Raw genomic sequence first — 26,317 nt, forward strand, 5'->3', positions numbered from 1 at the left:
AAGGACACTTCCTGCACGGATATCTTTTTTGTAGGGTGGAACCCACTTTAAACCAAACAGATTCCATCTTGTCTCTAAATGTCACATTGAGAATTCTGGGCAAATAGAATGCAGCCTTACTCAGCAATCCTGTTTTCTCCCTTTCAATGACTATGAAAGAAAAAGGAGACAGTCTGCTAAAGACTCTTGTCAACCAACCATCAAGACAAATGAACTTGAGAACTAATGCAAAACTCTTCAACTCAGACCATGAACTTTCCTGACCCTTTAAAAATCTCCCATTCCCTGACCCTGGTGGAATACACTTGGAAATTACCTCTCAGTTGTAGATCAGCATCACGATCCCTATTCCCAAATAAATGCTTTCTTGACTGTATTACCATCTGATTATTTCTTGTTAGACTATACATACAGTTATATATATACCATTTTGAGGGAATTTTTCTCTTTAAAAGATATTTTATGATATCTTTTTGGTTGAAAATAGTTTTTGTGTTGTAGAGGTGTTTGCCTGTCCTTTCCTTTCTATATTAAGTTTCTTTTCATTTTCTTCTCTCCCCTTTCCTTTTTCTTCCATCCTTTGTCAGAATTTGTCTTGGTTGACCAAAACTTGGGCCTAATCAGCTGAAGATAGTAACAATTCTTTAGGATGAGGTATTGGCAGTGATGATTCCCAGCTGGGCCTTGAGACAAAGACTGGGTAATTTGCGAATTCTTTGTGGCAGAAAACTGCCACAGTCTACAGCAAATATAGGGTCTTTAAGTAAAGAACAAATACTGGTAACAGTCTCAAGAAAATCCCCCAACTGAGCAAGTCTTTCCCCTCCTTAATATTTACAATTCTTGAGGAAAATGTTTTCCTTTGGTGGAAGATGATTCTCTAAATTAGTTGAAGCCTAGATGCCTCAAGTCAAAAAGATAATCGATTCACCTGTAACAGTTTAAATTTAGGTCCAAAAGTGCTTTTGGAAGTAGACTGGGACACATTTTTAGCAATTTGAAATACTTGGTAGATCATTTCTGCTTAAGTGTCATAGCTGGTCTCTCTAGATTAAGAGTCATGACAAATGTTTTGTTAACTTCTTAATAAAATTCATGTTCCTTTTCTGAAACAAACAGCTTTGCAGTATCATTTGCCCCAAAATCATAAGAAGCAAAATCACTTCTTGGGAAATTTTAATCCTCCACACAATGCCACTCCTGCCTCTACTATCCTCTTTTCAAACAGGAACTGTACCTACCCAAAATGGATGAAATGAACCTGAAATCCTTTGCTTGTTTAGAATGAGAATTCAGTGGACAGCTTTTAATTTGATATTCAGGAATCTTGCCTCCAAGAATTCATACTCTTTTATGTTCCCCTTCCATTGAGTATGGATTGGACTTATTCATTACCTTCCAGGAAATAGAATGGGGATGTTTTAGGATTTTTCTTCTAAGACTGAAATGTAAAAATGCCAGAGTCCAGTTCGGGTGAACAGGGTTGAGAGGAATCTGATTGAGCCGCAGAAATTACCAATAAATGATAGACACAAAATAGAATTTAAGCAGGAGTCAGGGGATGCAAGGCCTCTCGTTCATGCTCAAGCGTCCTGAGTGCCCAGTGCAACTCACTTTTATTGATACAAGCTGCGCCCCCCACCCCAATCAGGTTAGTTACTAAACAATGAAGTATTCTCTTAGTATTTGGCCTTGTCTGGGCACACATTCACTGCCAAGGTTCTGCACCATCAGGTCATTCTCTTTCTTTTTCTAATCTAGTTTGTCCCATAGACATAGCTTCACAGACACAAGAAAGAACACCCCAATCTGTACAGGGGCCAGTTCTCCCACCCAGGCTGATCAGTTTTTTAGCCATCACCTTGATGTTTTCCTCATCTCAGTACTGCATGCCTTAGGGGTCTCCAACATAAAAAGATTAAAATTACACCCATGTGGACAATTAGCAGAATCCAATAGGAATGAAGCACAGAAGAGGTCATATCCCATCAGTGTAGGTTGGAAAAATAAAATCCTTGAAGAATGAACAAAGGTGCAGCTCTAATACTGAAGGTATTTAATTTTGATAGACAGAATGTGGATGATGATGAATCAATATATTTTGACTGGCATTTCTATATGCTAGTCTGTCCTATAAGTCACACAGCTTCGTACATTTAAAACGTCAATATATTAACATTTGTAAACTTCCATTCTCTCATCTGTAAAATGGGGATCATAGTGGCTGTATCCCGTTCACGGTTTTTGTGGGGATGAAGTTTAATTAATGTAAGTAGCACATAGCACATTCAAAACTCTTAGGGAAATTCATTTGGGAATCTATAATGAACAGGACACTGTGCTGAATAATGTTTATTGAATTATTTGCAGTCTGCTTGCTTCAATGTTCATATAAAGCGGTTTCAAATATCCCCTTCTAACTTTTCTCTCATTATTTCTTAGTAAAGTTCAAATTAATTTTGCATACTTCTGTGTTAGAAGTGGAAATTTATCTTTATCCCTGTTTTGGGACTTCATATTCATATATAATGTTTGATAGCTCAAACCTCACAGCTATAGAAAGGCTAGACATCTTTTCATTTTGTCCTGGACCTTGATGCTACATTGATGCCAGGCTTGCATGCCAGCCAACTGTGACAATTATTTTGTTTAATTTTCTAATTTCAGTATTTAGTTTGCCAGTGAAGCCCATCAGTGTCTGAAGCCAAGACACAATAACTTGAAATAGTTGGGTTAATACTCTGGGGAAAGTTGAAGACTCCATGGGCTCTGAAGTAATTAATACAGAATTATTTATAAATTTATTAAAGTCAAAAGTACATGAGACCTATAAGAGTGCTTGACACACACTGGGTACTAAAATCTTTGTGGCCACATCTCAGAGTAAATAACTGAAAGTTAGTGGATCTACATACATTGTTGTCCAATCTGGGATATTTTTGAATTCAATTGAAATGTAAGTTTCTAGCAGTTTTCTAATTAAATTCTTAAGAGAAACAATTGTTCCATGTGAAAAGAAAATTTAATCTTCTACTGTTTCTTTTGGTGTCTTTATCAGTCAATAAATTTAGTTCTAGGAAAAACAACACAAGCTACTTAGTACTAATCTTTTTTTTTTTTAAATTATTGTTCTTGCACAATATTTACATCCAAGTGACAAGTTTGCAAGTGAAACTTGGAGGCTTATGTTGGTTTGGGGTTGATGATTTAAGAAAAGGACAGTTATTTCATGACAATTTTGGTAAACAACAGCCTGATTATTAGCTAACTGAGAAGCAGTGCAAAATTCTACTTTCAGGAATGAAAATATGGTACCTTAGTTCTTTAAAACTTGAAGCTTTAAAACTAAAATATTACTAGTGCTATTTAAAAAGCTTTTGAAATTTCACCACCTGCCACTCCAAGGTAACATTTTCAAGTGGCTTCCATACTTTGATTATGAAAGTCAGACACAAGTAGAATTATCAACAACATTAAAAGCTTATTTTCTATAATCAACTGTGATAACAGTTCTATGATACTTTTATGGAGAATATTGTTTTTCAAAGTCTTAATGCTCTCTCAAATCAACTGATGATTCCATTGTGGTCCACATTATTCTTGCTCCTCAAATTATTCCTGTAATAAGAAAGTCCATTAAAAATCTTTGCAGAAGGCCTCCCTGGTGGCGCAGGCGGTTGAGTGCTGCACTGTGAAGCTGTCCGCAGCCTCTGCAGTGCCGATTCCATCCCCGCAGGTTGCGGAGCAACTACATGGCGCAGCAGACCTCTCCTGTCTCGCCTGCTGTTCCCCTCAGCAGTGTATTTTGTTAGTCTGCCTGTTCTCTTCCCTGCTCTGTCTCTGATAAATCTTCTCACTCTCCCGTGCATCTGGCCTGTACCCTGGTTCTTGTATAAATAAATAAATCTTTATAAAAAATCGTTGTGGAGAATTTGTCTCTAGTCTTCTCATTTTAATTATGCACTTCTCTGTTTTGTAACAAGATTGTGTAGTTCATTCTTATTGTGGAAGCATTATCACCACAGTGATGTCTCCTTAGTAGTGTCATTTTATATTTCAGAGAGTTCAAAATCACTGAGTCATTTTCATGCCCTGAAAATTTATTCTCAAACAGATGACAGTTAAATTGCTAACATGTAGGATATAGTGATCATTTCAAAGTTTTCTAATCACCTTAAAATAAAATCAGCAACAAAAATGTGCATTGTAACCCTTATATTAATACTCAGAGCTTATTCTGAACCAAACACTATTTTTAGTGTTTTATGTTTTAAATCAGAGTTGGCAAACTATCTCTCACTGTGTTCCAATAAAATTCCATGCTTATTTTTTTAAATAAAGTTTTACTGAAACACAGTCACATCCCCAAATTTTCACACTTCTGTTGCTGTTTTCATGTTACATGACAGAATTGACAATGCCACAGAAACTCTTGGACTGATAAAGATATTTATCAGTGATATTTAGTGTCTTTATAGAAAAAGTTTGAAGAACTATTGGACCTTTATAGAAAAAGTTTGCCAATTCCTGTTTAAGGTATTTGTTCCTTGATGGCCCTATAGAATATTACTTGATTCATAATCCATATTTTAAATATGAAGAAAGTGGGATGAGAGGTTAAATAATTTCCTCAAGGTCATATAGTACTATTAAATGGAAAAGCAAAGATTAAACACAGCCAGTTGGCTCTATGGTCTCTACTCTCAACTATGTTAACTGCATCTCAAATGGAGAATTACGTTTGCTGTCTATGAACGGGCAATAATTCCAACAGATTTCTATTAACAAAAATTGACTAGGCAATAATAGTTTTAGCCTAAAGCATAAATGCTTTGCAATTGTGAACTAATGCAGATTTTAAAACCAAAACTTCAGCTATTTTCTGTTATTTACATGGATTTTAAAATAGTAGAATTCAGTACCTGTGCAATATAAAGCAGAACTATTATTTTGTTCTCTGTAAATACTAGTAGAGTCTGAAGAACTAGATATAAACTTCATGTGTATGAAGTTAGTAGATCTAAGACAAATAACAAATACAGGCATTATGAAGGGATTCATCATCTTTGTTTTCATGTCTTTATAGTAGTTACAGGAGACATTTAGAAAATGACACTAATTAGAGAAGATAATAGATACTCCAATCATTAGACCAGAATCTTAGATAATGACCATAGTTTTGGAGAGAAAAATTATTGCTGTTTAAACTATCCATAACCAGGAACATTAAAATTTTGGAACATTAAAATTTTGTACTAATCAGGGCAGGTTTTCTGCAGCTTCCAGCACATGATGGAATTTCCAGTAACCAGTAGGACAAATGTTCTTTTTCACACTTGGAGCAGAGTTCCCATGGCAACACTCTCTGTATGTATTCAAATGATACTTCTCTTTTTCCTTTCAAGAATCTTCCATTACTTCTTCCTTCCTAACATTTTTCTCTAAAAATAAGTATTTTAATACAATGAAACCTACCAATGAACCCTGGTCCTCCATTTTCCTTATAAGATGTGTGGAAGGCTCACAAACACATGTACACACACACACATACACACACACACATACAGAAACATACACCCATGACAATAGTCAGAACTAGCTTTGGACACGGACACGAGAATGATTGGAACAGTTCAAAACTTAATTCTTAATTAGAAAACTGAGTCAAAAACTAGGGCATAGTTTTTGTAAATCTGTACAACTTACTTGTTCTTTTTCTATTGCCTAAAGATAAAGTATGGGCCTCCCCGGTGGCGTAGCGGTTGAGCGCTGGGTTGCGAAGCTGCCCGCAGTCTCTGCAGCGCCAGTTCGATCCCCAGCCACCGGGTGAGGGTCCCACATGGTGCACAGACCTCTCCTGCCGCCTGCTGCTCCCCTCAGCAGTGTATTGCACTCAATCTGCCTGTTCTGCTCTCTGCTCTGGCTCTGGTGAATTCTCTCACCCTCCCACACTTCTGACTGTACCCAGTGTTTGTATAAATAAATAAATAAATCTTTTTAGAAAAAATAAAGGTAAAGTTGTGTAACGTGGGGACAGTGTTGAGAGCAGACAATTGGTGGTGTGCCTACTGAAAACTTTCTTGATTTATCATCAGGTGATTTGTATGTTGACAAAACAAAGATTCTGTTGCTTATAGCTGGCATTTGATAAAGAAATAAGCTATTTCTAATAAATAACTCCTAAAGAGAAATCTGGGCTTTGATACATTTGCCAGGAGAGTTTTATTACAAAATAAATAACCAAGCACTAAAAAAGAAAAAAAGAAAGAGAGAGAGAAAGAGAGAAAGAGAAAGGGTAAGAGAGGTGGGTAAAGGGAGGGAGGCAATTAATTGGTATTGTATATAAATGAATCTAAAATACCTGGGACAATTGAATATGTAGGGAGAGAAGGAGCGACAAGATTAAAATATTGGTAGGGAGGCTATGATCAGCCAAAAGTATAATTTGCAGATTTATGAATAAAAATTAAAATATCTGAGTTTTCAATTGTAGAGCTTTTCTTTTTCTTATTCATTATGTCATCCTCAGGGCTAACAGCTTGTTACTAAAGTAACTGTTTCATGGTAAACAAACCTTCTTATTTAATTAAAGATATTACTAATAAAAGGGGACAGTTACTTTCAATGGCATTATTTGACATAGCTGAGGTTGAAAAGAACATGTAAGAAATTTTAAAATTAAAGTAAAAACAAATTACTAATTAAGATTTATTTTTCTTCTTCCCCTATTTTAAAGCAGCAAAATGTTATAGCTGGGGCCTCCCTGGTGGCACAAGGGGTTAGCACAGCACTGTGAAGCTATCCATAGCCAGTGCAGCACGAGTTCAATCCCCAGCTGGCCAGGGAGCTACACACATGGCACAGCAGAACTCTCCTGGCTTGCCTGCTGCTCCCCTCAGCAATGTATTTCAATATATCTGCCTGTCTGCTCCCCACTCTGACTCTGGTGAATTCTCTCACCCCTGCACCTCTGGCCTGTACCCCAGTTCTCATATGCATAAATAAAATCTTTAAAAAAAAGTTATAGCTGAACTAAATCTGAAACAAGTATTTATGTTTTAAACAACTTAAATTCAGTTCTATGTAGTCTTGCCTTCAACTGTATAGTCTGAAACATGTGAAATATTTCTCTCTTAATATATTTAGAAAAATGTGTAAATTTTATTGGTATATTTCTGTAACTCTTTTTTCGTTAGTAGTCGTGTCTCCTAGGATAGATAGATCTTTAGATATTGAAAAAATTTGCATGAGGAGAATCAAGGAGAACTGCCAATCTTCTGCCAAAATGAACATCTGCTTATAGCTAAAGTTCCTGAACCGGCTGTATCCTGACAATGATAAGGTTTATTGCTTTCAGAGGGGTGAGAGCTTGCACTTCACCTGCCTGTATATAGCTGCCTTATCAACCCAGGAACTGTACATTACATTTAAAGTTAGAATACCAATCAAGATAAAATAATTACAGTAACAAAAATATTATTATGAGGGATTACCATGGCTCTGAAGGTCATTTGGAAAGAAAATGAAAGAACTTAGACTATTAACGTACAACTGGATTATCTTCTAAAGGATCCCATACTCTCCCATCTTTCCTGGACTCCCACCAAACGTACATATCCAAAAAAATCACAGATGATTAGCACTCTGGAAAAGACTTCATCTCCTGTTTTCATATATGTTCTCGTTTCTTCTTTCCTTAATAACAGAAATGTTGCATTTTAGCTGAACACGTAACTGCCACAGAATGAAGCTTATGTGTCTCAGGCTATTTTGCAGCCATAGATGTGTTCCTATAAAAAAGTTCTCACCAGTGAGGTGTGTGTGGAGTTAATTGAGACACCTTCCCAATTCTGCCTTATTTTTGTTCTTTTTCTTGACTTAAGAGTTTCTTTGTCCTGGATTTGATGTCACCTTGGAACATGTAGACAAAAGCAATATTTCATGAATGGCAAAAACTAGAAAGCACTTGTGATCCCAGCATAACCGTCTTGTATTGCATAAACTCAGGTTATTATATAAGAATGAAACGTACTTCCCTCATTTAAATGTGTTCACTGTTTGTTATATCTTTTGTAGGATCAGAGTTTATACTCTATTTTTTTAAAAAAGACATTCATATCCCTAAACGCTTTTCTGAAATATGAATTTTCCATGTCTCAGAAAATGACTTCCCTTGAAATCTCCATTCCTGCTTAAACAGCGATTCCAACCTTCTTATAATGAAAACAAGAATGACTATTGGGTATACTCCTAGATGTCTCTCTAAAATAAATTCCTTAACAGATATGCATTGCTTATTATATGCTAAGTGCTATGCTAGGCACTTTAAATATATGAACATTCAGTCCACACATAAATCCTGTGTGAGAAAAGCTCTCATATTCCTCATTATAGATCTTTGACCAAGATCACATAGTTCTTATTTTTTTTTACATATAAATTATGTTTATTTTATTTTTTTTATTAGATAATAAATTTTATTGTTATATTCCCCATACAATTGCAGCGCCCCCATTCTGACCCCAATCCCTCCCCTCCCGCCCCTGCCCCCCTAAAAGTGTCTCTGGTTCATAGTTTTTTGTTGATTTTGATTTTCACTTTCTTATAGTTATTCATTTTCCTGGTCCCTTATTTAAGTTTTCTAGATTCCTGCTATGAGTGAGACCATCCGGTATTTTTCTTTTTCTTTTTGGCTTATTTCGCTGAGCATGATCCCTTCCAGCGCCATCCATGTTGCTGCAAATTGCATGTGTTTATCTTTTTTGAATGCTGAGTAATATTCCATGGTATATATGTACCACATCTTCTTGATCCAGTCATCTATTTTTGGGCATTTGGGTTGTTTCCAAAGCTTAGCTATTGTAAACAGTGCTGCTATAAACATAGGGGTGCAGGTGTTCTTTGGAATTGATGTTTCTGTGTCCTTTGGGTAAATACCTAGGAGTGGAATTGCTGGATCATATGGAAGCTCTATGTTTAGTAGGTCCAGAAATCTCCACACAGCTTTCCACAGTGGTTGGACCAGTTTGCACTCCCACCAACAGTGCAGAAGAGTTCCTTTTTCTCCACACCCTCGCCAACATTTGTTGTTGCTAGTTTTTTTAATATGTGCCATTCTCACTGGTGTAAGATGGTATCTCATGGTAGTTTTGATTTGCATTTCCCTGATGACAAGTGATGTTGAACATTTTTTCATATGCCTGTTGGCCATTTGCATTTCCTCTTCAGAGAAGTTTCTTTTTAGCTCTTCTGCCCATTTTTTGACTGGATTATTTTCTTTGTTGTTGTTGAGTCTCATCAGCTCTTTGCAGATTTTTGTGATCAGTCCTTTATCATTAGTGTTGGGTGCAAAAATGTTCTCCCAGTTGGTGGGGTTTCTCTTTGTTTTTGTTATTGTCTCTTTTGCTGTGCAGAAGCTCTTTAATTTGATGTGGTCCCAGCTGTTTATCTTCGCCTTCACTATCACTGCTTTGGGTGATGAAGATCACATAGTTATTAAGTATTTGATCCAATATTCCAATCCAGGCAGCTGGAGTCTGGAGATTTGGTGTGTATCTGTAGTACTATACAATCTCTGAATCCTTTTTAAAATTCTGCTTACTTGGATTTTTTTTTTCTAAAGTATATTTTTCCTTGGAATTTAAACTTTTAGTGATATAAATATTGCATAGATTAGCTATAGCTTAGGAACTTATTGAACAAATTAAAATGCAGAACATGCTACTTAGCTAATGAGAGTCTACATATAGACATATATATAGACAGTCCATATGTATTAATTCAATAAAGAGTGGCCTTTAGGACTGGATCCCATGGGCCCTCCAAGATCCAACTGTGTCCTTCCCTTCTCAACTCCCTATTAGGTAAAGGGAAACCAGATTGGTTGCTTAAAAGTGACATGGTGGGGATATTGATACCGCAGATATTGACATATACCACAAATCAGAGTTGCTTGTTTCCTTTGGGGAAGTGAATACTAACATAGGTATAAAGTTAAGTTTGTTAGGAAACACTTATTTCAAAAGTAGTGAAAAATAGCATGATGTTTTGGGCCTCCCTGGTGGTGCAAGGGGTTAAGCACAGAAACATGAAGCTATCCGCAGCCTCTGCAGCATTAGTTTGATTCCTGGCTGGCCAGGGAGCTACCCACATGGCACAACAGACCTATCCTGTCTTGCCCACTGCTCCCCTCAGCAGTGTATTTCAGTCAGTCTGCCTGTTCTGTTCCCCACTCTGTCCCTGGTGAATCCTCTCACCCCCCACACCTCTGGCCTGTACCTCAGTTCTTGTATGCATAAATAAATAAATTTTAAAAGAAATAGCATGACATCTTTATACTCAAAAATGGTCACATTCTTGCTGGTGATACAAGCATAACATTGTAATATAGGACAATACAGGAATGTTTTTAAAAATAATGGGTGCATGCCCTCCCTGGTGGCGCAAGGGGTTAAGCACAGCATTGTGAAGCTACCCACAGCCTCTGCAGCAGCATGAGTTCAATCCCCAGCCTGCCAGGGAGATACCCACATGGTGCAGCAGACATCTTCTGTCTCGCCTGCTGCTCCCCTTAGCAGTGTTTTCAGTCAATCTGCTTGTTCTGCTCCCCACTCTGTCTCAGGTGAATCCTCCCACCATCCCACACCTCTGGCCTGTACCCCAGTTCTTGCATGCATAAATAAACAAATCTTTAAAAAATAATGGGTGCAAAATGGAGGGAGTGGTTTAGGTTAAGTATGGCAGAAATGAAAAATAAAGCAACTGAGTCATCTGAACTCAACTGAACATGGCATCCAACTCAAATTGTGATGAAGTGTATTAAGTTTTCTTGGTGTTTGTGATAAAGTCAGCCTAAGGGAATGTCAGTCTAAGGGAAAGCTCCAATTCTGTTTGTTTTTATTTATATATTAAATATGTGACAAACTTAACTTTACACATAAGAGAATAAGGTGGTTATCTATGCTGTGTACATATTGGGTCTCTTGATAAAATTTCCTACCCATAAATATCTTTATCACTTCCTGATAAGTCTAACTTCAAAGATTAATTTCCTACAGTACTCACAATTTCTCTTATTAAAATGCAAATATATCTGGAAGTCATTTTCTTGTAACATCTTATCAGTTATTAGTTTTGAAGCTGTGACTGATTGGTAGTCCACATAACTTCACCTTCTTGACCCTGCACTGTAAATTTAAGATAATCAGCACTTTGGTAATAATCATGCCCTTGGTTTGGTATGGAAGGGAAACTTCAATCAATACTTCAAGTGTCTTACCTTATTGTTAACCTTCTACATTATTCCTCCTTTTTGACTCATTTCTAATCACTAACACCACATACGTAGGCAGGTCTAGTGCCATTTGTCCCTGTCAAGTTTTGTACAGCAGCATTTATACATCCAATAAAGAAGTAAATTCCATTGCAATCATTTGTGTTTTAGACTTTATGTATTTTGTGTTTACCTGATTAAAAAGTTATTTTCCTTGAAAAACTCAGTCCTGATATTTCTGAATACTTGCCTGAAATAACTGCCTCAAAATTTTCCTCTCTTTGGCCAGTATTACTCTAAGATTACCAAGTACCCTTAATCTTTCAACCTCTTTGGGATGGAATTCACTAATCTTTAGCTATATGGCTTGCATCCTATCACTCAGACCTTTTAAAAGTTGACTTCTAGCTTGCTGACCTGGGCTCCTGTCAATTGTTTACTCCTGAATTTGCAGTTCCTATGATCCTTCTACTCATGATACATACTTATTTTTTTTTATTTTTGCTGAGCTTTCCAGAGGGTAATGTCTACCTATCAGCAAGATATTGAAATTAATGTATCACATGACTGAAGATAAATAACAAACCTGCATACTATTTTTTTTTAGATTTATTTATTTATTTATTTATACAAGCACTGTGTACAATCAGAAGTGCGGGAGGGTGAGAGAATTCACCAGAGCCAGAGCAGGGAGCAGAACAGGCAGAAGGACCAAAGTACACTGCTGAGGGGAGCAGCGAGCATGGCAGGAGAGGTTTGTCGCACCATGTGGGACCCTTGCCTGCAGCCTGGGATTGAACCAGCGCTGCAGAGGCTGCAGGCAGTTTCGCAGCCCAGCGCTCAACCGCAGCTCCACCAGGGGAGGCCCTGCATACTATTTTTCTAAAATCTCTAGACTCATATTAGTACGTAGACTTGCAAACTTTTTTAAATAATCATTTTCAGTTGATATTTCTTTTGATTCTTTTTTTTAAAAGATTTATTTATTTATGTATACAAGAATTGGGGTACAGACCAGAGGTGGGGGGGTTAGAGGATTCACCAGAGACAGAGTGAAGAACAGAACAGGCAGACCAACTGAAATACACTGCTGAGGGGAGCAGTGTGCGAAGCAGGAGAGGTCTGATGTGCCATGTGGGTCGCCTCCCTGGCCAGGGATGGAACTCCTGCTGGAGTGGCTGTGGATAGCTTCATAGTGCTGCAACTTAATCCCTTGCACCACCAGGGGGCCCCTTCCTTTGATTCTTATTACAACTCTATAGTCACAGTGAATGAAAATCAATGTATTACAAATCAATAAAACAATTGAAAATAATAAAATTATAGAGAAATTTTAGAAGTTCCCAAGTTATTTTAAAAAATCTTGTTTCTTATTTAGGTAATTGTTTTGGATATTAAATATATGTGAAAGTTGTCTAACTCATTTTAAATTTGATATCCAATTTCATGTGAGCAATACAGCACCAGAGAAACTATGTGAACTTGCTATAATCACATAATTTATTTTATAATGAAGTATGAATTTGGAAAACTTAAATAAGATATAAAAATAGTTATTCTAAGAATCTAATAAGTTGACAAGGTAGCTATTCTACAACAAGGCAAAATTTCAATCATTTTCAAATTAAATAATTCTGGTTAGAGGGTTTGCTTTTCCATAGAGTTGATTCCAACCGAATTATTTGAAATAGAAAAACTTTGTTCATCCACAGGTAAGGGAGAAATTGTGTATTTGAATTCAAATGTCGGGGTCTCATTAACTTTTCTAGATAAATTTCAACTTTTAGATGAAAGCCTTAAGAAGGTCAGTTTTTCCATTCCTGATTAGAAAAATTTTAATAAAACTCCTTTATACTTTTCCTGTGACCTGTAGATATTCAATCCTCTGGGTTAGGAAACATTTTTGTCTTGAAATCGATATTTATGAATAAATGAATTAATTAAAGAATAAATCCAAACTTTTTCATTTGCCTTCCAAAAAAGAAAATAAAAACACAAAAGGTAAGAAGAAGGATAAAAGATTCAACACAGATCTACAATAAAACTAGTAGAAAACACTCAGACTAATTTTATGTCATGTACAGATAGAGGAAAATTGTAACCAAATACAACGAGCCAACATCTGAGACTACAATGAGAGTCAAATGGAAACTGGTGAATAAAGAAGAAAAGACCCTAGCATATAACATATAAATCAGTTCGGAAAGAGAATGACTTAACATGAGTGGGAAAACACTACGAATAGAATTGAGACCTGACAATCAATGGGCCAGGACGGAGGATCCGGAGGCAGGGCTTTGAAAGTGAGCAAGAACAAGTGAGACACTGCTTAAATTTAGGGGACACAATTTGGGTCAAGTAGCCATTGGATATATAAACAAAAAGTAGCAAAAATACAGAAATCAAGAGTCTTGAGGAAAGAAAATTAGATCAAAAATTCAGAAGACAGACCAGCTGCTCCTAAAAGGTGCCCTTGAATAAAACATCAACAAAAAGCTGGTAAATGAAGGTTTTAGGACGAGTTCTCTGAAAGAAACAGCCAAACTTGGAATCCATGTGTAAGTGAGATATTAAATGAGAGCCATGGGATAAAATGGGAGAAAAAAGCATCAGGGAAATGGAAGGAAACATGCAGAGAAGGAAAAGATATTGAATAAAACTATAGTTTCAAGGGACACACAAATTCATCCTATTCTCAAAAACTCTGGAATATAAATTGAACCATAAACTTTATTGCACCTGAAGGCAAAGGCACTGTTTTTATGTAGGGCTTCATAGATTAGTCATTGTTGGGTTACCATGGGAGAAACTTTAAATCCCAGGCAGTATATCGGTGATGCAGACCCAGTTGTCCAAGAAAAATCCTCTGCAGACATGTGAAAGTCTGCAGCAGTCACAGGAATATCCATTGTATCTAGAAAATGCGTCAATCAGCAAGCAAGAGCTCAAGGTTTCTGAATAGATGCCAATTATGTCTACTTAATCCCCTTACCACTCTTTATTTAACACTATATACAGACATGAGAAATAAACAGAAAGTAGCAAAGTGATAAAGAAGGATCAAGATACTTCAACAAATGAAAAATTCTCTTTACCAAACAGCAACAAACTGAAGGAAATGATGCTACAACACTTGAATAAATTAAAACTTAATCAGACATTTATAATTATGAAAAATTAAAAGAAAACACCATTCAAAATTTCATAAAATAAATGAAAGAAAACATACTAAATGTGAAATGAGAGTTGATATAACAAACTCAGGAAAGATATGGAAGATAAAAAGTAACTTTTCAAAGGAAAATTAAATTATAAGATGTCAATACAAAATAGATTTGATTGAAAATATAATAACAGTCAAAAAATGTGAAAATGGATTATCATTTTTTTGGGGGGGCGGAGCAACATGGGGGCGAGGAGACGCTGCGAGTAAGATCTCCCATTAAAAAAGTTAATAGGGAGGAAAAGCGGCAGGTCCCAGTGAGAACTGGGACACGGAAGATAAACGGACGACTCCAGCAAACTACCTGAAGAAGAAAGTTACCATAAAAGAGGACTAGAGGGGAGGAAAGCGCAGAACCCTGCTCCCCTCCCCCGCCCACAGAGGCGGCACTCTCCGACCAGCAGAGAGGAGGAAAACAACAAACCAAAACGGCCAACAAGAACAAACAACGCAGCAAGCGGGACTGTGCGTGGAAAGGAACTATTGCAGCCACCACACCCCGTGAACGGGAGCTGAGGCGAACCCTGCAGGATCCGCCGCGGCGGTGAGCGAACGGCTCCGGGCGCCATTAGAGAAGAACAAAGACCCCAGGAGACACGCACACAGCCCGGGCTGCCGGTATGCTTGCGCGGGAAAGCGGCACGCTTGGCATGTTTGAAAAGCAAACGCAGACCTGGATCGCAGCTGCCCAGGTCCCCGCGCCTGCGACCTAGGCTTGCGGGGAGACGCGCGGAGACCCTCACGTGGGTGAAAGTCCCTCCTGAGTGAGCAGGAACCAGGCGCCCAGGCACGGAAGCTGGGTGCAAAAGGCGCCATTCCCGCGCCACTGAACTGGGCTACAGCCCGCCTCCTGGACCTGAGGGCTTTGAACTGAGACCCGGGGCACGAAAACTCGGGGCGTGGGTTCTCCACGACGGTGGGGCACAAGGCAGACACAGCACCCCAAAGCTGTTGAGGCTTACCCTACCATTCCCGCTCTATTCCCTGTCCCACGGGGTAGGGGGAGGCGAAAAACAGCCCCCCGAGGACAATAGGAGAGATCTCTGGCGCCACCTAGCGACCAGGAAAAAAAAAAGTCACTAACACCCCATAGAACAGGAAATTTCTTAAGACTGCTTGAGAAGGGCAGAAGGCTTCTGGAGGACCCAGTGGCCAGCTGGGAAGTTAGCCCATGCCAGGCCCCTTCCGACCAGCAGTCTGAGCCCACAGAGGGAGCAGGCACCCACGTCCGGGGCAGACCGGGCAGACAGAAGAGTGTGCCTGAGACCGGAGGCGCAGGGACTGCATCCTGCTTCGCCATTATAGAACAGGGACATTTCTTCAGTAAAAACTGCCTAAAACCATCAAAAAGCTCCCCCAGAAGCCAGAGATGGCTCCTGCAGGAGTCAGAGGGGAGCGGAGAAGTTCACCCAAGATGCCAGCCAGTCCGAGCAACACAGTGTCCCAACACATACGACAAATTAGAAAACAGACAGTAGGGAGTAGAAGAACCACATGCAACCTAACAACACCTCAGGAAAGAAGCACACCACAAAAAGAAAACCACTCCCCAGATTGCAACGACAGCAACTTGGAAGAACTTCTGAGCCTTTCAGAAAGAGAATTTAAAATTGCCATGATTAAAAAAGTGATAGATCAGAAGAAGGAAATTGAGTCCCTAAAGAGGGAAAACAATGGTCAGAAGAATGAAATTGAGTCCCTAAAGAGGGAAGTAAAAGAAATGCAGGAGATCAAAGAATTAATGGAGGAACTAAAGAACTCTGGGAAAAGCAATGAAAGCAGAATAGATGAAATGGAAGAACGAATAAGTACTCTTGAAGACACAGAAATAAAAAGAACCAAAACAGAAAAGGAAAGAGAAGTACGAAGGAAAAAGAATGAAGAAAGACTCAGGGAACTATCTGACTCCATGAGGAAAGGAAATATAAGAGTTATAGGAATTCCAGAAGGAGAGGAGACAGATGTAGGGACAGAGAAAATATTCCAGGAGATAATTGAAGAGAACTTCCCAAATGCGAAGAAGGAGCTGAAAATTGATATACAAGAAGCAAGAAGAACACCAAACTTCCACGACGAAAGGAAAAACACAGCAAGACACATAATAGTAAAGCTCCCAAGAATCCAGGACAAGGAAAAAATAATGAAGCTGACAAGAGGGAAGAAACAGATAACATTCAAAGGAAAACCAATCAGGCTGACATCAGACTTCTCTGAAGAAACACTACGGGCAAGGAGAGAGTGGAGGGACATAGTCAACAGACTCCAAGAAAACAGATGCCAACCAAGAATACTCTATCCCGCAAAGCTCTCTTTCCTCCATGAAGAAAGAATATGGACCTTCCCAGACAAAGAGAAACTCCGGAATTTCATTGCGACTAAACCCCCACTCCAAAAAATACTACATGGAATCCTAAAGCCAGAACCTCAGAGGGACGAATAACAACGAAAAAAGACCAAAATAAAAAGTTATTAAAAGAATAAATAAATAAAATCAAAGGAAAGACAAACACAATGGCAAATACAGATGCTAACATATCAATATTAACTCTAAATGTAAATGGACTAAACTCTTCAATAAAAAGACACAGAGTTGCAGCCTGGATTAAGAAACAAAACCCAACCTTTTGCTGTCTTCAGGAAACACATTTAGCTACAAAAGATAAAAATAGGCTCAAAGTCAAAGGATGGAAAACAATCCTACAAGCAAAGGGGCCATAAAAGAAAGCAGGAACAGCTATACTTATATCAGATAAAACAGACTTCAAACTCAAAAAAATAAAAAGAGACCCCAATGGTCACTACATTATGATCAAGGGGACAATACTTCAAGAAGAAATAACACTCATTAACATATACTCACCAAACGAAGGAGCACCAAAATATATCAGACAACTGTTGTCCTCTTTGAAAACAGACATCAGAGAAAACACATACGTAGTGGGAGACTTCAACACACCACTATCAACAATGGATAGATCAACAAGACAAAAAATAAGTAAAGAAACTAAAGCTCTAAATAAGGACCTAGAGCATTTGGGCTTAACAGACATCTATAGAACACTAAACCCCAAAAAAAACGGAGTACACATTTTTCTCAAGCGCACACGGATCATTATCCAGGATCGATCACATACTGGGGCACAAGACAAACATCAACAGATACACCAAGATTGAAATCATACCAACCATCTTTTCTGACCACGAAGGCATCACACTAGAAATAAACCATAAAAAGAAGACAAGGAACTATCCTACCTCATGGAGATTAAAAACCACACTAATGGAAGACCACTGGACTAACGAGGAGATCAAAGAAGAAATTAAAAAATTCTTTGAATTGAATAAGGAGGACACCAATATCCTAAATGTATGGGATGCAGCAAAAGCAGTAATAAGAGGAAAATATATAGCAATAGAAGCTCACACCAAAAACAAGAAAGAACTCAAAGAAACAACCTAATCTCGAAGCTCAAAGATCTAGAAAAGAACAACAAAAAAAACCCAATACCAGTAGAGAAAGAATAATAAAAAACAAAGCAGAAATAAATGAAATTGAAACTAAAAAAAACAATCCAAAAGATCAATGAAACCAAGAGCTGGTTCTTTGAAAAAATAAATAAAATAGACAAACCCCTAGCCAGGCTCACAAAGGAAAAAGGGAGAAAGCACAAATACACAGGATCATAAATGAAAGAGGAGAAATCACAAAGGACACAGCAGAAATCAAAAGAATAATCAGTAACTACTATGAACAGTTATATGGAAACAAGTTCAACAATCTAGAGGAGATGGACAAATTCCTACAACTCTACAATCACCCAAAGCTAGATAAAGAAGAAATAGAACACTAAACAGACCAATTACAAGCAGCGAAATTGAAATGGTAATCAAAAACCTCCCCCAAAACAAAAGCCCAGGACCTGATGGATTTACAAATGAATTCTACCAAAGATTCAGAGACGAATTAGTGCCTATCCTTCACAAACTCTTCCAAAAATTTGAGAAGGAAGGGACAATACCATACACCTTCTATGAAGCCAATATTACACTAATACCAAAACCGAATAAGGACAACACAAAAAAGGAAAACTACAGGCCAATCTCCCTAATGAACACTGATGCAAAAATCCTCAATAAAAGTTTGGCTATCAGAATCCAACAATGTATCCATAAGATAATTCACCACGACCAAGTTGGATTCATTCCAGGGACACAAGGATGGTTTTAACATCCGAAAATCAATCAATGTATCCAACACATCAAACAAAAAGAAATATAAAAACCATATGATAATATCAATAGATGCTGAGAAAGCTTTCGACAAAGTGCAACACCCATTCATGATAAAAGCCCTTGAAATTCTTGGATACAAGGAACATACCTCAACATCATAAAAGGCCATCTATGACAAGCCAACAGCCAGTATCATTCTCAATGGTGAAAAGCTGAAAGAAATTCCATTAAGATCTGGAAACAAGACAAGGATGTCACTCTCAACCGCTGCTTTTTAATATAATACTGGAAGTCCTAGCCAGAGCAATAAGACAAGAGAAAGACATCCAAGGAATCCAAATAGGAAAAGAAGAAGTCAAACTATCACTATTTGCAGATGATATGATAATATACATAGAGAACCCCAAAATCTCCACAGAAAAACTAATTCAACTCATCAATCAATTCAGTAAAGTGGCAGGATACAAAATCAACACGCAAAAGTCAGTAGCCTTCCTATACACAAACAACAAATCTGAAGAAGAAGAAATAAAAAAAAACCATCCCTTTTATTATCGAAACAAAAAAAAATCAAATATTTGGGAAATAAATCTAACAAAAGAGGTAAAGGACCTATACAAAGAAAACTATAAACACTGTTAAAGAAATAGAAGAAGACACAAAGAAATGGAAAGACATCCCCTGCTCATGGATTGGAAGAATAAACATTATTAAAATGGCCATCCTTCCAAAAGCAATATATAGATTCATGATATTCCAATCAAATTTCAATGTCATTCTTCAAAGAAATAGAACAATTATTGATGAAATTCATAAGGAATCACCAAAAACCCCGAATAGCCAAAGCTCTACTGACAAAAAAAGAAGGAAATGGAGGCATCACACTCCAGACTTCTAACTATACTACAAAGCCATAATCATCAAAACTGCATGGTATTGGAACAAGAACAGACATACAGACCAATGGAATCGAATAGAAAAATCCAGAAATAAACCCACAGATTTATGGTCCAACTAATCTTTGACAAAGGAGCAAAGACTATGCATTGGAGCAAAGAAAGTTTGTTCAATAAATGGTGCTGGGAAAACTGGGTCGCTACATGCAAAAGAATGAAGCTTGACCACTACCTCACACCATACACAAAAAATCAACTCAAAATGGATTAAAGAACTAGACATAAGACCTGAACCATAAAATACATAGAAGGAAATATAGGCGAAACACTACGGGATTTGCACATCAAAGACATCTTTACAGACACATCACCCAAAGCAGTGATAGTGAAGGCAAAGATAAACAGCTGGGACTACATCAAATGAAAGAGCTTCTGCACAGCAAAAGAGACAATAACAAAAACAAAGAGAAACCCCACCAACTGGGAGAACATTTTTGCACCCAACACTAATGATAAAGGACTGATCACAAAATCTGCAAAGAGCTGATGAGACTCAGCAACAACAAAGAAATAATCCAGTCAAAAAATGGGCAGAAGAGCTAAAAAGACTTCTCTGAAGAGGAAATGCAAATGGCCAACAGACATATGAAAAAATGTTCAACATCACTTGTCATCAGGGAAATGCAAATTCAAACTACCATGAGATACCATCTCACACCAGTGAGAATGGCACATATTAAAAAAACTAGCAACAACAAATGCTGGCGAGGGTGTGGAGAAAAAGGAACTCTTCTGCACTGTTGGTGGGAGTGCAAACTGGTCCAACCACTATGGAGAGCTGTGTGGAGATTTCTGGACCTACTAAATATAGAGCTTCCATATGATCCAGCAATTCCACTCCTTGGTATTTACCCAAAGGACACAGAAACATCAATTCCAAAGAACACCTGCACCCTTATGTTTATAGCAGCACTGTTTACAATAGCTAAGCTTTGGAAACAACCCAAATGCCCAAAAATAGATGACTGGATCAAGAAGATGTGGTACATATATACCATGGAATATTACTCAGCATTCAAAAAAGATAAACACATGCAATTTGCAGCAACATGGATGGCGCTGGAAGGGATCAATGCTCAGCGGAAATAAGCCAAAAAGAAAAAGAAAATACCGGATGGTCTCACTCTAGCAGGAATCTAGAAAACTTAAATAAGGGACCCGGAAAATGAATATAAGAAAGTGAAAATCAAAATCAACAAAAAACTATGAACCAGAGACACTTTTTGGGGGGTGGGGGGCGGGAAGGGAAGGATTGGGGTCAGAATGGGGCTTTTGCATTTGTATGGGGGAATATAAAAATAAAATTTATTATTTAAAAAAAATGTGAAAATGTCTCTGAGAACAAAATGAAATAAATTAAAAGGTAAAGAGATTCAGGCAAAAAATTCATGTAGGATGCAGGAATAATGGTTCATTGTAAAAATTATTTGATCCCTTGTAAAAGCAAAAATAATGGAGCAGACGCAATATTTAAAAGTGACTGTATAATTGCTTACTGAAAAGAAGTGACTAAATTTAAATACTGAAAAAGATCACCATGTACTTGGGGAAAACATCCTGAAACACATGATGCTATACAAAGTAATACAATTATTAGACATTAAACTTAAAAAAAAAGACTAAGTTATGAAAGAAAGAACGCTGTACACTCCTCAATTTTTCAATAACACTTAAAAGCAATTTAAAGAGGTGCCCAAGCATTTTATCGTAAGCTAAGTTCTTAAAGTATCAAGTATATAGGAAAACAGTATTAAATATACAAGAAATCAGGGAATACTGTACTCAAGAGGCATTCCAATGTTAGGGGAGAAACTTTATCAAAAGAAGAAATTGGTAAATGCTACATAAGAAAAACGAGTAAGCTTGGGCACATGAGGATACAATTTTAATGTAAGCTTCTTAATTTTTACATAAAAATGATAAATTAATAAATGTTTTTTGTTTAAACTGTTTTTTTCCACAATACTAGAAATTAATTCTAAAATTTAAACTAAAAATATGAAAAAAATAGAATGCCAGTACAAACGGAAGAAACTGGGTGGGGGTAGTATTGAAGGGGCTTTAGCACTACTAGACTTTGAACATATTGTAAATAATCAATTTAAAAACATGTACAATGGCCACATGGGTACACAGAGATCCTTGGGATACAAAAGTAAGTTTAGACAGAGAGCTCGTTGAAACACATTTAGTGTTTTTTTAAAAGGTTTATTTATTTATGCATACCAAAACTGGGGTACAAGCCAGTGGTGTGGGAGGGTGGAGGATTCACCAGAGAGAGTGTGGAACAGAACAGGCAGACTGAAATACACTGCTGAGGGGAGCAAGGGGCAAGATAGAGGTCTGCTGTCCCGTGTAGGTTGCTCCCTGGCCTGCGGGGGATTGAACTTGCCCTGCATTAGCTGCAGATAGCTTCATAGGTGCGTCTTAACCCCTTGTGCCACCAGGGAGGCCCCAGACATTTAGTGTTTGTGAAGAAAAATATTCAAAACACTAGAGAAAAGATATACTTTTAAATAAATCACCAGCAGTACTCTGGGTAACTATTTAGAAAAAGAAAAAAAAAGTAGCTGTACCTCACATAAACAGTTAAAAATAGACTCAAAATGGATAGCATGTCAAAATGTGAAAATGAAATAACACCAATCCTTGAAGAAAATATGCATGATTTCTTTTATAACCTGGGCATGCAATAAAGAAAAGCAATAAATTTGACTAACAAAAAAAATGCCTGGAAAACACAGTAAAATAAATAAATGGCAAATTGAAAATATGTTTGCAATGTAGAAAAGTTAAGCTTTCAATTAAAATCAAAACTCAAATCACAGGTACAAATGACTCTCATACGACCAACCAACCTACAAAAACAACAAAACAAAACCTCACTCAGTTCCTCTTAAAACAAGAGAAAAACAAAATTACATATTAATCTTTCTATCAATTAGCTTGAGAACATATTGAAACACACTTTATGTGACCTTGTGAGTAAACAGGGATCCTCTTATGCTGCTGGGATATTAAAATGGTATTCTTCTTTTGTAAGAATATTTGATGTGTAACTCATGTACCAAGTATATATGTATTTTTCCATTCACTCAATAATTCTTTCAGTAAGTAAATTCTATCAGTTTAAGTCATCAAATAACACAAGAAACTAAAACAAGGCAACAACAACAAACGTTATGCATAATGTGAACTTCTTTGAAATTATTTATAATGACAAATACTGGCAGTATCATTATTTCTTATACAAAGTTTGGTTGACTAATTTATGGTACATCCCCTTCCCAATGGATTAATTGTATCTTTTAAAAAGCAAAAGAAACATTGTTAATTTGTGTGTTGTATGTGTGTGTAGAGAGAGAGAAAAATAACCTTACTGCTATAGGAGTGAAAAATTATGAGACTGGCATATGAGATATGATAATTGATATAGATGATAAAAAAGGTAGATAGGCATGTGGATAAATGGATATATACATTTGTATCTACATTTATTTTTATAGCTAGAAAAGGGTGAAACAAATGAGTTGTTGATATTTATGCATTTTAAACTATAAAAATAATAATTTCATGTGGTTCAAATATAAATATAAAGAGCACTCCTATACCCATCTCCTAGTACACTGATATTTTGTAAGTCAAAAAGTCAATTATTTGATAGTCTTATATGTTTTCACCTGTGTCATTCATTCACTTTTCTGAAGGTATGAATTTTTTTTCTAATAAAATATTTATCAATATAATAAGAACAAATACATTTTTCTCAAAAAATATTCTTAAATATAAAGTAAAGAATAAAGAGGGAAGAAGAAATAACATTTTTTAAGTATCCACTGTGTCCCAGGAGCTCTCATTACATGTAAGGAAATGGATTCAGAGGAATTAAGAGACTCTTGAAAGTTTCCATAGTTTGAAAGTTCATGCAGTTATTATGTCACAGGAAACTTTCCATAGTCATGAAATAAAACTATCCTTTAATAATCTTTTTAAATGCAGACTGGAAATTTAAAGTGCTTGATGATAAAAGCATAAAAATGAAGTCACCTTAGGGAATTTCTGCACTGTCATCTAAACCTAATGCATATTAGCTATAGAATATCTTTTTAAATGTTTTTTGAAATTCTTTCATGCAATTTCATTTTTAAAGGATGATATTAATTGGTATTCAATATATTTTTAACATTTAAAACAATGCTTAACATTTATGAGATGACTATTTATTATTACTTCATCAATAAAGTCCTTTACTGATGAACTTTCCTCTGTGAAATGTCCTGTGTGCTTATGCATATAGTCTGCCTTCCCAGCCCTTTCTCTCCTCATACCTACGACACTCAAAGTACATTTTGTTGGCTTCCAGTCAGAAAGGCAATCTGCTGATGGCACAGTATTATTTACTATCTGGCTATTCTTCCAAGACTTAAGAGAGTTGTTTCTTTGCTATTTTCAAATACAGTTTTATAACATCAAAACAGGATCTTCTAGTAATAAAAAAAAAGGCTGCTATTCATGTAGAATCTAAGGTGTCAAACAGAATATAATGCCGGATTATTTACTACCAGTATATATATTTAAGGTTCTAGAAAGCCTCTCTTTGTGTACATGTGACTCACACATGGATGTGTAATAGGAAAATAACACAGAAAGAAGGAAGCAGGTTATACCGCCTGAACCAGACATAGGCTTTTCAGCACTTCTCCATTCTTGGTGTTAACAGACTCTACTGAAATTGTCTAAGTTAATAAAAAGTGTAAATTATGTAAAGTGGATCCTTTTTAAAAGGTGTTTATATAAAAGCAACAAATGCAATAAGAGATCTATTTTGAATGGGGTAAACTTCATGCTAATTTTGATTCCTTAAATAGAAATAATGAACATAATGAAAATTTGAAATTTGAGTGATAATGTAAACTAGGTCGATATGGAAACACATGATGCAGAAAGGCAGAAGAACGTCAAGATTGAAAAGAAATACCTGTGCATGAAATGTTAAAGGAATGACTCTGTAAACATGGAGAAAGTGAGGCACAGAATCTTGAAGTTTTATCTGCTTGAAAAGGAAAACTCATATTTCTTTTGGTAGAAGGAATGAAGGAGAATGTATCTGAATTGAAAGCACTAGGATAATAGCACAAATAACAATATTTGACATATCAAGCCGTTCTAAAAAAAACAATTAAGTTATTTCAGGATTAATAAAAATACAACCATTTATTTTCATTCAATTTGCTTTGTTCAAGAAGCACTTGCCTGTGCAGTCCATTCTGTATTAAAACTCTTCTGTTTTACAACACTGATACTTCTAGAGTGGCCTTGGGGGAAACCTGGTTAGTTTCACTAATCTTCCTTTGTTGGAGATTTTGGAGATTTTTTTGAATTCTGTTATATTTTTGTTTTTTGTTTGTTTTTGTTGCTTTGATGGACTGATCCAGAATTGTCTTCCAGGGCCTATTTTAAAATTTAAATATTCCTTGCATTATTCACTTTGTCTGCAGCATCTAAGTCATTCTTATTTGTAAGGGATATTCTTCCCACTCCAGACTTTCAATGGTGATGACTCAATCCTAGAATAATAATATGCAAGGCTTCCTAAATTCTAGATTGATTGATTGATTGATTGTTTTTTTTATTAATGCAATAGCAGGAGTACAGGCCACAGGTGAAAGAAGGTGAGAGGATTCACCAGAGACAGAGTGGGGAGTAGAACAGGCAGAAGGACCGAAGCATATTGCTGAGGGGAGCAGCGGGCGAGGCAGGAGAGGTCTGTGCTGTGTGGGAATCTCCATGGCTGGCCGGGAATTGAACAGCGCTCCAGAGGCTGTGGACAGCTTCACAGCGCTGAGCTTAACCTGCTGCGCCACCAGGGAGGCCCGGCTTCCTAAATTCTAATGTTATTAATTATTAACAGAAGCAATTCTTTTTTCCTAAAAGAAATGTCAGAAATAATGCAGGTTTTGTTTTTCCTCATTAGCTTCCATCCAGTACTAGGGGATCAGTTCTAGGGAGATAGCAGATACCTGAGGCATTCAATAAAATCTGACAAGGCTCCAGTTTTGGTTCTGATGAAGCAGGATCTGTGTAAGCCATCTCTTGACACTCTTCTGGGTCATCTATCAATGCTCTCTTTAGATTATCACTCATATCTCTCTTTATACCTAATTGTAGAATATCAATCCATAATTAAGTCCAGTTTATATCAGGTGGAAAATAGCATCCCCTAGAGGATATAACATAAAGGTGCTAACTAATTTGATTGCATGCACCATTTTGTTCATTCCAAAGTGAATAATCATTTTTTTTAAGATCAACATGACATGTCTTCCATGCTTTTTTTATGTCCATTTAATTACCTCAATATATCTGAATTTTAAAAAAAAGTTATGTTTTCCTGTGTCACATGGATATTCTTATTAGAACTTATAATTAAATATCTCTTAATTCTGTAAACTACAGTAGCTTGAAGCTATATAGCATGCACCCAATTTTCATTAAGTTGTCTTGCTCACAAGCTTTTTAACATAAACAGAGTACATATTTTCCTTGAGCGACTTGAATTAGTTTTCTTCAATTTACATCTTCAAGAAGCTGCATATGAATTTCATATATGACCTATTTGCTAGTCTGCTATAA

The sequence above is a fragment of the Talpa occidentalis genome, unplaced genomic scaffold, assembly GCF_014898055.3.
Source record: "Talpa occidentalis isolate TD23 unplaced genomic scaffold, MPIMG_talOcc4v2.1 talOcc4.6, whole genome shotgun sequence".
In the NCBI taxonomy this organism is placed as follows: domain Eukaryota; kingdom Metazoa; phylum Chordata; class Mammalia; order Eulipotyphla; family Talpidae; genus Talpa; species Talpa occidentalis.